This window comes from Varanus komodoensis, unplaced genomic scaffold (assembly GCF_004798865.1).
Source record: "Varanus komodoensis strain SLA01 unplaced genomic scaffold, ASM479886v1 scaffold1, whole genome shotgun sequence".
Classification (NCBI taxonomy): Eukaryota; Metazoa; Chordata; class Lepidosauria; order Squamata; family Varanidae; genus Varanus; species Varanus komodoensis.
In genome coordinates, this window is record NW_025335268.1 from 13,762,280 (window position 1) to 13,774,446 (window position 12,167).

Genomic DNA, 12,167 nt, shown 5'->3' on the forward strand with positions numbered 1-12,167 from the left:
ACAGATGTAGATACAGCTTTAAACTGTTTGAACTAGTTATCTAATAAGAGTTCTTATCTGGCTTATATTACTATATAATTGCTTTATAAAATCAATTGCTTTCTCTATCAAATTGTTGATAGAAATCCTTTTGGAAGCTATTTTCAGAAGAATGGCAACAGCTGGATGACTGTTAAGGTTGGTGGTCCAGGACACATGGCCCTCCACATGTTGTTGAACTTAAACTATCATCAGCCCTGGTTAAGGTGGCCAACAGCCAGGCCAGGAATCACTGGCACTGCAGTTCAACAAGATCTGGAGTGCCACTGCTTCCCACCCGTTTTTGGACCCGGGTATTAACTTTTATTTGTGTGCTAGAACACTGACTTTAATCTTTCTGTTCTAAACAATTAAACTTAACCACACAACTCAGATGAGATACCATCATTTGAAGCTGCAAAATTTCATGTGAATACATCAGTAAGTCTATACAATATGATGTTGTAAGCAATTGACTTTGCAAAGGGCTAACTGTATGTAAATAGGTTGAGTTGCACTGTCACTTGCAGATCAATTAGCTTAATGTTACACATTGAGTTTATTAAATAAAATACAGATCTGTGTTTTTTAGTTCTTCTTCAGCTCTCTTTGACAATAGTTTAATTAATCTGCATAATAAATATTGGTAACACCTGTCCCCATCACTTGCATCCAAAAAAAAAGCAGAAGGCAGTGAAAACTGGACCAACAATCAAACAAGAATGACTTCTTTGTAGGACACCTGCTGCAGAGTTTCATCCTTACAAAATAAAGTTTGTTTGCCAACATCTCACTGTATAGCCTCAGTCGAAAAAACAACAGATGAGGTAGCCTGGCTATTTTCTGATTCCCCTGGAAAAAAGCATCATTCCATATAAAGCTGGGTTCCTTACAAAAAGAGGAAGCAACTAGTGAATGGTGTAGTATATCCTAATAAAGATTTCAATACACTTCTCTGACAATTCTCTTACAAGAAAAGTAAAGCATTAATTGGATAATGGAAACACTGCAGCTCTGAATCATTCCTCTTCTATTATACAAGGTCCAAGAGTATCTCCTGCATCTTTTCTAGTCAGATTTTCCTTACAATTCTACGGTGTTAGCAGACATGTTCTACTTGTCCCTTATCAATGGCACAAGACAAGAGGGAATGAAACTACCTCCAAAAGGGAACAGAATCTTAATTTTCTTACTTTTGAATGGCAAGCTATTTGCTACCAGCACAACAGACTACAAAGACGTTGCAGCACAAGATGTTAGGCTTTTTATTAACTTATTTTCTATATAGGGTTAAGGACAGGGGTGCATAGCAGGTGCCCTCACAGGTGCCCAACCCCCAGCTGATCCTGACTGCTCTTTCCTTGCTTGTAATCACAGTGAGGAAAGAGTCATGTGGGTCTGAACTGCTTATGCATACCTGCACATGGATCCATGCAGTGCCTGAATCCAAAGCCAACATCATTGTGACACTTGGGGTTCAAAAATGTATGCACCCTTTTTCCCTTAATATTTCAAGTTTTACCATCACAACCTTCTGACTTCTGGATACTTTCACCAAATAATGTTGCCAGTAGCTTTGCCTTCATTTTCAATGCTATGTTTTGAAATGAACAGGTACTGGCCACTTACTAGAAGGATGTTTTGATATGCATTCCTGCTCTTGTGTTGTTGTTGTGTAGCAAGCCATTTTGAATGCACTTAAGTGGAATAGACACATACTCCGCCTGCTCGTTATTATACTGATTTTCTTAGGTAAGTAGCTGCCTATGGGACAACTGGAGTCAGCTACAATCTGCCATTCTCAAGGCTTTTAGACAACACTGCCCCATTGGAATTTAATTAAGAGTAGGTATATTGCCTAAACAGGATGGACATCTGTAGCTACTTGCTGCTCAGAACTCTATTGTTTAAATGTTTCTATAAAATATACTTTTGTGGATGTAGGCACAGCACCACATCCATTATTCATTTTGGTGTCAGACCAAACCCTTTTTATTTTCCCAATATTTTAAGTTTTGATGCTGTTTTAACCATGGGTTTTATTGTTGTTAATTGATGCTCGATGCTGTGCTTTTACTGCTTGACTGCATTACCATCCTGAGACTTCTATTGAAGGATGAGATATAAAAGCTTTTAATAAATAAATAACCCAGGGATAAGCCAATACTATTATATTCCTAGCTAGCATAGTCAGTGATAAGGAGGATGGGAACTGAAGCTCTTTAGAAGTTTGGGTTGCATGTTGTCCACTAATGTTATAAACAGTGATATTTTATCTTTAGTTTGATGTTTCCCCACCCCAATTTGCTTTATTGTTGAATGATGTTTTGTTATTTTACAGCCAAAGACTTTGCCTGCATTTGAATTCATATTAAGCACAGTTCACTACATTAGCTGAAATGAACAGTATTAGCCTTTCATCACTGAAATTTGAGTTTCACATAATGCACTTGTATAGTGTCCATTAGAAAAATGTATATCCCAAATGAGGAGGTATAAGTATAATTATTTTGTCCCTTCTAGCCCATCCCTTGCTTTTATGGTTCTTTTCTTCATGTGTTCAGATTCCTCCAGAACACTGGACGTACACCCAGTCTCCCTGCAGGGCATGCTATTTCTAAGATGTGCTACATTAGAAAGATCACTGGCTGAGTGGGAACCTACAGTTACAATCCTAACTCCCCTTGGAACAGAAAGATCCAAGAGAAATCAATGGTATATCATTTGTGCACTGCGAGAAATAATGCAGAGAAAAATACTGCTCAGTCCCTTATGCTGAATGCATAAAGTTCTTAAACTGTTTTACTGTAATTAGAACTGCTTTTTTATTCAGTGGGTCCAAATGTAGCCTTCTACAGGTAAAAGGCTTCCTTCTGTCCATGGAAAGGATTTGAAATTCCACATGATTTTCTCCAACCTCCTTTTTCCCAGAAGCCCCCCTCACCCTATCTCACACTGTTTGAGAGAGGCATCAAAGAATCATAGAATAGTAGAGTTGGAAGGAGCCATGAAGGTCATCGGGTCCACTCCCCTGCTGTTGCAGGATACCATGTTACACCATCTCACTCAAATGGCTGTCCAGTTTCTTTTTGAATGTCTCTAGTGTGGGAGGGCCCACCACCTCTCTAGGCAGTTTGTTTCACTGTTGCATTGCTTTGACAGTGAAGAAGCTTTTCAGCCTGAATCTGGGATGTCGCAATTTGAATTGGTTATTCTGTGTCCTACACTCTGGCATCAGCAAGTAGTGATCTTGACCTTCCTCTTTGTGACAGCCTTTGAGGTACTTGGAGAGTGCTACCATGTCCCCTCTCAGTCTTCCCTTCTCAAGGCTGAACATGCCCAGTTCTCTGTCTCTCCTCATAGCAGGGCATTCATGGAAAGTGGGTGATTGCAGTGGGACCTTCTTTGAATTTCCCTCCGTTGAGTCATCTTACAATTCAAGTCTTATTCGCGGTCTTGTTCTTTGGATTCTCTCTCTCATTAAGAGGCTTATTTCAGGACTATTTTTTACCTTACACTTTGAATTAAAAAAAAATACGGAAATAGGCATGGATCTTGTTGGAAAGGTTTTGGACTGGGATGGGTGGAACTGTTAAATCAATTCTGTGTTTTGCAGATTATCAGGCATTTTTCATTCTGTCATCTGCTTATTAACAATCTTAGGGATGTACAAGAATTTGCGCCAATTCGCACTTTTTTGAATGCAGATCCCCTCTCCCCCAGGTAAAATATGGCCTGAAAGCCATGAGACTCAGGAAAAGCCAGTCTGTTTCTAAATCTGCAGGCCAGTTTCATGTTAATCTGAACTCATTTGAATCGGGTGAGAATTTCTGCAACTTCCCTCACTGTTGATCAAAAGGATCCTGAATCTCTATGTGAGAGGGATGTTGCTAGATTAAGTCATCATGAGCAGAAGTTTTAATCATTCATTTCATTCATTAATGAAATCAAAAGATAGATCACCTGGAGTCCAAAGGTTTTATAGCTAGGTAACATTTAGGTAATTACCCCCAAAGACTAAGATTTCCTGCACAACTTACTAATTGCAGCAAAGCTTTGCATTATGCCAGAATGGAAAACCAAACAGTCCCTACATTTAAATGTTGCTTTTCGAGATCTGAGTTAATGCCATAATAGAAGCAAGAATTTTTATAAAGGATTTTCAAACAACATGGAAGGTTATTCATTAATCGGAAATCAATTTCACAGGTATTTAGCAACTATGGTTTCATATTGTTTGGCATGTAAGCTTCTTTTGCTGATTTACAGACATACAAATATTCTTTCTTTTAAAAAGGAATAGGCTATGTATGTATAGTGCCATTTGGAGAACAGGTATGCAGAAAATTCAGCCCCGTTCACCCAAGACCTGCTACCCAAATGCTAACTACCACAGGGAAAAACACTCCACACTACTATAGGTATACAGAGAAAGATAATACACTGTGAGAGAGAAGAATGTACAGAATGGGCCAGAGAATGCAAAAATGGGATTAACAGAGCATGGGTGAAAATACAACTCTGTGTTAAAATTGTAAGAAAAATAATGTGGCTTTCTTGAATAAGTAAAAATATTGCTCCTTGAATGATCCAAGATCTGCACGCTGATTTTGAATCACAATAGATTTACATAATAACATTAAAATAATGTTTTTTTATGTTCAAGCCAGTAGATAATTCCTAACATTATGCTTGCCTATTTTACTGCAAACTCATGCTGTGTTAATGCTTTCAGTAGTTTTCTACAATAGAAATGATGCATTTTCTGAGTAGTTACTGGCAATTCTGAACACATCAGTGAATTTGTGTGGAGGTAGATGTATTGGCTCTAATAGGTATTAATTTGACTTATTAATGCCATGTCTCATCTGATATCCTGTTGCCAGTGAACCAGTGCAGAGAAATCCACTGGGATCTCTTTGCAGATGAAAGATTGCCTTGCTGTTGGCTTTTCCTATTCTAATGGTTAAGTATAATCCTGAATAGTAAAACATACACTGCATTTGGCTGGTTCTGAGTTTTATCTCCACTGTGTTTAGGTAGCTCTGATCTCTCTCTTTATTTGGGGGGAAGGGGTAACAGATGTTTTAATTGGTGCAGCTTAGTTGAATGCTTTCAGAGTACAAGGAACTCTCTGTGTGTGGGGGGGACTGATTATAGATGCTACTGTGACTTTTATTCAAGTAGAGGAGGAGGAAACATGACAGTTAAATATTATGTTGAAAAAAAGATTAGCATCATCTCTACAAACAGAAAGGCCAAAACAAAGTAGCCAGTGATGATGGCAGCAGTGACAAGGGTAGTCCACATCAGAGAGAAGTTGGGAGTCAAAAACTAATGGCGCCTACATGTGTTTTTTATAATTGGTCCCAAGGATTTTCTGCATAGGCCGTTCGGCTTGTTTGTCCGGAATGGGCATAAAGACACAGTATTGTCTGGTGAGGAGACTTTGTAGTTACATAACCGAACTGTTCTGCAGCTTCATATTGGCATCCTTGTACAGTATATTAGCAAATGCCCTTCCAATGAACTGTTAAGTTGGTGGCGTAGTTCCAAAATTTCATTTTGCTTGATACTGTCTCTGTATCTAGAAAAACTTGAACTATGAAGTAAAAGCTAAAAGACAGCTTGATTTTAAACATACTTCCACTAAATATGAGGCAAGTACTAATGATAAATAAATTATTCACAATAAAACTATTGTTAGATTTACTGCATTTGTTAAGCTTTCCTTTTGTCTCATCTTTAATTTTGTACTGTGAAGGTCCTTAAAGAAGGAATAAAAAACCTAAAAGTAGCAGAAATCTCCCCATATACCCTGGGCAATGAAGAGAAAGTGCATCAAATTGAGTTTTCCATAATTTCCATTCCTCCCAGGTACCATTTTATACCTTTGTTACCTAGCAGCAACCCTACGTACTGCCTCTTCAGCTCTGCAAAGCGACACGACTTAAGTATGTTCCAGAAGTTATATAAATAAATTTGAAATGCATTTTGTTTAACAGCCATATACTTTTCATTTATACAGAAAGAAGAAAACTCAAAACCATATTAGCATTTGTGTAGCTAATTCACAGTCTAATAAATATTCACAGTAAACCAGTCCCCAGACACCAGTCATCTGTTCACACAAATCCGATTTTTTTAACATCTTGCCATGTAGCCTTTATTCAACTCTTCAAATTTTCATTGACACAAAAAAAGGACTCCCCCCCAGCCCCCGTATGCCTCTTCTCAACCTCTTCTGGAAAACCACTTCAGATGTGTCTTCAATTGAAATTATGTGCACGCCTGTTTGGGGTTTAAGGTTCATCTTTTGTTCTCACTGCCATGATCCTTCATAGTCCATGAATACCCACCACCAGTACTTGGCTGGAGATCACTGGGAATACTGCTCAGTTAACTTACCTGTACCGTTAAAGAAGAGAAGTGTGTCCCTGTGTGTGCATACATTCTCACCATTTTGAAATAGTAATTTGTTTCTAATGTAACATTTCCTGGTAAAAGACCCACTAAAAAGAATGCTTAACTACAGATGTAAAATACATACACTGAAAAAGCTCACTCATGTATTTGCTTCTAAGATTCTCTCATTTGCTTTGCAATTTGTTCATGCATTAATCTAGACATTTCCTGCATGATATAGTCTTAAATCAACCCAATTCTATCCATTATATTCAAGTTGTAGAATAGAGTAGTAATACAATAGAAGGACAGAGAAGCTGATGGAATCTGAAGTATATGTGGCAGGTAATACATGAAGATGCAGAAAGTTAAGCAGGGATTCATGGATGGTGTGCAAAGTTGTAAAGAGAGAATTTATCAAAGAAGAAGAATAAAACCTTCCATTAAAGGCTTCCTTACTATCCATAGCATAACTTGGACATCAACTTAAAGCAACTCAATTTACTACCACTTTTCTCCCTAAGAGTTGAAGGAAGGGAATGGCACATATCCCCAAGTGTTCTGCATTATCTGAAAAGAGAACCAAAGTGTACAATGTAAAGTTATGATTGCAAGCCATAACTATTTGTCAGTGAGCAAGAAAACCTTTCTAAGTGACGTATGGATAGCAGTTTGTTTAAGCAATTCATTCAGAAAGTAATTTGCATTAGTTAACAAGGTAGGAGAGATAACAAGAAGAGAAAACTAGGATAAATTACTCAGCTAGTTCTGATTAGCACCACTAGATATTTAAACCCGTCTAGATGTCTATTACATGAAATTCATCAACACTGTAATGGAGATGGTCTTCTAAGACAAACAGCATCAGCTTAGAAGAGCCTGCATACATGAAAAAGTTGCTCTGTCAGCAAACATTACTGTGTAAGCAGCAGGAACAACTGAAAGCAGAACGAGGATCTTCTTCAACAGATATATTTACTACCTTTTATTGCTCCACATAAAAAACTAATGCACAAAAACTGCTCAAAAAATAACAGTTCTCATGTTCATAATTGCCCTTATTCTGAAGGAGCTGCTTGCTAGTCACTCACTAATGAGCAAAGTCTTAGGAAGGCCATGAAGATATAAATTCACCCCAACAAACTTCAGAGAAGGCAAAAAGTTTTTCTGGATCATTTTTCTAGCAATTCTGTAATAAAAATATTCCATTTTAATATTTACCATATTTGTGGATGCTTGCAGGAAAACTAAAGATTAGAGAAGAATACTTGATTTAATTCCAAAGTTCAAGTGCTCTGGCTGTTCACACGGAGCCTCAGAGCTGGTACAGGAACTGGAAAGCACCCAACAGGACAGAGAGCAGAACATTCTTCTAAAGATATCTAGTAAATTGCAAGCTAGCTATGCTTTAAAAATTCCTATTTGCACATTTAACACACATTCCATTTCAGTAAGTGCAGTACATGTTTATGAACCTAAATTACAAGCTCAATTCTGATTATGCAAAACTTCATTTGAAATGGGGTGGGAATGGCATAAATTTGCATAAACTTATTATACTCAAGTAATCAGACTTGAGAAGTAGATATTTTTATAAACTCAGAAGAATGGCCTACACAGATTGGTTAGTCAAGGAAGTGGAGTAGAAACTAGCACAGAAAAATACTATAAAGCGAGGAAGAAGCAATGCAACATACAAGTATTTCCTTCTTTTCTAGCTCCTGAAACTGAAATAGATTTCCTACATCAAAAACATCTTGAGAGCCACTTGATATGTTCAGATATATCAACTACACATTACAGATCTGGCATATACTTCTATAGCAGGCATTCATGTGATGTGATTACACACATCTCACGATATGTTGCTGATGTTTATTGTTTGGTGCATTTGTTCTCATCTGCTGTATTTTATTTTAATTGGATGTTATTCTTTACTGGTTGTGATAGTTTTAATTTTATTATGGTTCTACTGTTATTGCTGTTCTGAAAGCTGTGCAGGGAGACCTTGGGCTATGGGGCAGCATACAAATGCAATAAATAAATAAATGTATTGCGTAAATATGCTGCTATGTTTTACTCAACACTGTCACCACTCCTAACTCCATTTCTGTCCCTCAACCTTCAGGACTCTAAACCAAATGAGAGCAAGAAAGGCAGATTTGGCAACATCATCACATTAGGAAGAGAAGTTCACAGTAACTGTGCAATATATAATAAGGATCTATGCAGAGTTCTTTAACATTCACACAGATCCCCCTTGCAACATGCTTTTCTCAGCTTATAGAAGAGAAGTAATCTGCACATGCACAGAATACATGAAGGATCACAACCATTATCTTCCAGTACTGTGAACCTGCAGTCAGAAATTTATTAGTCAAAAAGGGACACACTGTCTACAGCATTCCTTATAATGGTCCTGGGGCCTGTCTAGGTATGGAGAGAATGCAAATTCTATATATGTCCATATGTTTAGATAAATGTTAGGCAATTTCTATGAACGGTACAATATTTTGCAAGTCTCTGCTTTTTATGACTTTGAATAATTTTACAATACGTAGGTGTAATTGCCATTAGATCTATGAAAACCACAGCAGAATTGCTTAGCTATTTATTATTTATATTTATTTATTGACTCCAAACAGAGCACAATGTATATCACTGTACACAGAGCTATAGAAATAATTTGCCATTGATCATTTATATGAATTTCACCAATAAAGTTGTTTGTCAGAATGTTAACACAAGGTGAATTTACAGAAGGACAAAGCCCGGCTAAAGCAGTTTAGACTTTAGACTACATGGTCCTGAAACCCTTCTTGGGTGGTGCTGAACACAGGCTGTGCTATCTTAAGCTAGTGAATTATGTTGGTGTTGCAATCAAAAGATGTTGGTTTGCCCTCATAAATTCTGGACATAATCAACTATGCATACTTTTTGGAAATATATACTTGCTTTGAATAATTACATTACAATAATTACTTGATACTGCATGGCTCAAAGACAGTATGGATACCTTATCCAAAAGCTCAATCTGGGTACTGACTGCATTTATTTACAAAGTGATAAGCCAGCACAAGCAAAAGAAGCAAGCTCTTGGAAGGAGGGCAGAGAAACATGGGTTCAGGATCAGCTTCTGTACCCAGAAGACATCATCCAGATATGGTGGACATCCTCTCTCAAAATGAGGGAGAAAACATGTTAGCAGCTCAAGTGCAGTGAAGATCTCTTTGAACAAAGCCTTCTTTTAAAAGTAGACAGTGTTTACTGATCAGTTGAAACCCAGTATCAGTGTAAAAGACAAGCTGAAACAAGCCAAAACAGTTTGATTGGCTGTGAAACATAGGCTGAGTGTAACTCCATGTTCCCTCAGTGAGGTTTGAAGTTGTGCCTTAGCTTTTCAGTGGTACTCTAATATACTCCTGTGACTGAAGTTGGTGTTTTCCCTGAAACATTTAATGTCATTTTAAATATATACATTTGTAAATAACTTTTTCATATTTAAACACATTTAAACTTCTGAATTTTAAACCTATAAAATTTATAAATGGAATGCGCTATTGGTGGTTCTTTTGATTTTGGAATACTGTAAATATACCAAAATGACACACTTTTATCAATACAGTAGATAAGAGAATTCATAATATTCAAAATTTTCCCATTTGTAGTGCTGTGTGCATGCTATACATGATCAAGTGTAGATGAGGTGACAAAATACATGTTGGCCAATTGCAAAAACCCTTGCAGAAATGCATGAGCAGACGCTTTAGCAATAGACATAGCAACAGATTTGGTGCCCTCTTAGTAAACTATTTCTTACAACAAAACTATCCTGTTACTTTTTGGATAATTGGAAAATGACATGAACCTAATGTGAAATTTTTCAGGAGAGAAATGTTCTAGATTGTAAAGCTGGACAGTTTTGTCCCAAAGAGTCTCAATGAAAACCTAGAATACTAACATTTACTATACCTTCATAAAGAACCTTGCAGGTTCAATCATGAGTAGAGGGGAAAAAAAAGCAACCAGAAATCTGTGCCTAGTTAAATAGTATTCCTTCACTTTAGGACTATATTTAGGACTATAAAATCAGGGGGAGTCCTCCATTTCAAGACAAAAGAAACACTGAAAGGATTATTTTTGATAGAAAGATAAGCAGGTAAGCAGGAAGATACAAATATCCAGAGAGAATGTTTCTGTAAAGGAATGTGCTAATAAGGCTTGGAGCTATTTGCTTTATCAGCCAATGCTGTCTATGGTATCAGATTCATCAGGACTGTATGCAATGTTGCTTAAGGAAAAGTTTTTTGGTTGATTATCTGAGTGTATTTCACAATAGGAGAGGTAACAGTAATGAATTAGAACTTTTATCTAATAGAATCCAAAGGACTGAAAGAAGAGGAAGAGGGAAGGTCTTTTTAAAGGTTATGTCTTAGAAATTGTGCAAACACTGGGTGCATTTTTGTACAGTGTTTGTTGTTGCTTTTTAGACATGTTTACAGATTGCAGGAGTTAATAATGTTTTGCAGTAATGCATTAGTGCCATCTCAGATAATTTTATAAGCAGCCTTACTAATGGGAAGCTTTTCTAACTTAACATTTTGGTGCATTTCTATAAACCAGTAGGTATGCAAAAAGTTAGAGTTTATATCAAACAACTGTTTTAACATAACAATTACTTTTAATGGCCATGTTTTATAAATGTTACAAATTCAGGATGTAATGGGAAACATTAATTAATGCAAGTTTTCATGTACATTTAGCTTTTTAGGAGTATTCTAAAATGTTTACAATGCCTTATGCTAGAATATTAATTGTAGTCTTTGAAGAAGTAAATTTATTTCCAATACTTGTTAGGCACAATTTTTAAAAGTTTCAGGCACCTGAATACTTTTTCTCTATTATATTTCTATCTCAACATTTTCCCTGCAAGGAACCCAAGGCAGATTTTTCTCCTCCCAACAACTCTGTGAGGTAATTAGCCTAGGAAGGCCTCGGCAGTTACAGGAGGCCTATAAATACATATACAAATAAATAAATAGGCTAAGAGTCAATGACTGGCCCAAAGTCACCCAGTAAACTTCATGGGTATCCGGGGGAGTAGAAGCTGGATCTCCCAATTCCCAGTCCAACTCTCCAACCACTAGTTAAGGAATGCAAATTACTTTCTGAATGATTTGTTTAAAGAAGCTTCAATCTGCACATCACTTAGAAAAGTTTTATTGCTCAATGATAATTATATTTGTAATCATAACTTTCTACTTAAGTTGTACACTTAAACAACAGCTCTTTCTCCCATTTTATGACATACAGTTGCCTTTGTCTCCTTTATGCAAGACTTAAACAACCTTTGCACATCCTTCACAAGCTATCCTCACCAGGTTTGCCACAGCCCACTATGGTGTGAATATTCAAAGGGGCAACATGCCCCACAACTTATCACAGCTGACACAGGCCAGTTGGAGGCCGCAATGTTCCTTTGAAACTGGTGTGTGTATGTACATGAAGAAAGATCTCAAATAAATCCTGGAATCAAGGGTAGTTACACAGATGTGCTCAAGCCACAAGAAAAAAATAGCTTGTTCCTGGGCTAAGTAGTTATCCTGAGACCCCATGATTCTTGATTAGTTAAGGCAAGCTGACAGAATGTTAAAAAAGTCAGGTTTCCAAGAGATGATCAGGTAGAGAAGGGATGGATCACATGTGGCTGGGGACTGCATGTGACTTTCTCATCTTTTTAGCAG

At 37.0% G+C, this 12,167-nt stretch overlaps 1 protein-coding gene across 1 annotated transcript in view; it reads right to left on the reverse strand.

The window, feature by feature from the left end:
- Nucleotides 1–12,167, reverse strand: part of GLP1R (glucagon like peptide 1 receptor) — an 82,630-nt gene that overhangs the window by 33,054 nt on the left and 37,409 nt on the right. The window lies entirely within an intron of this gene.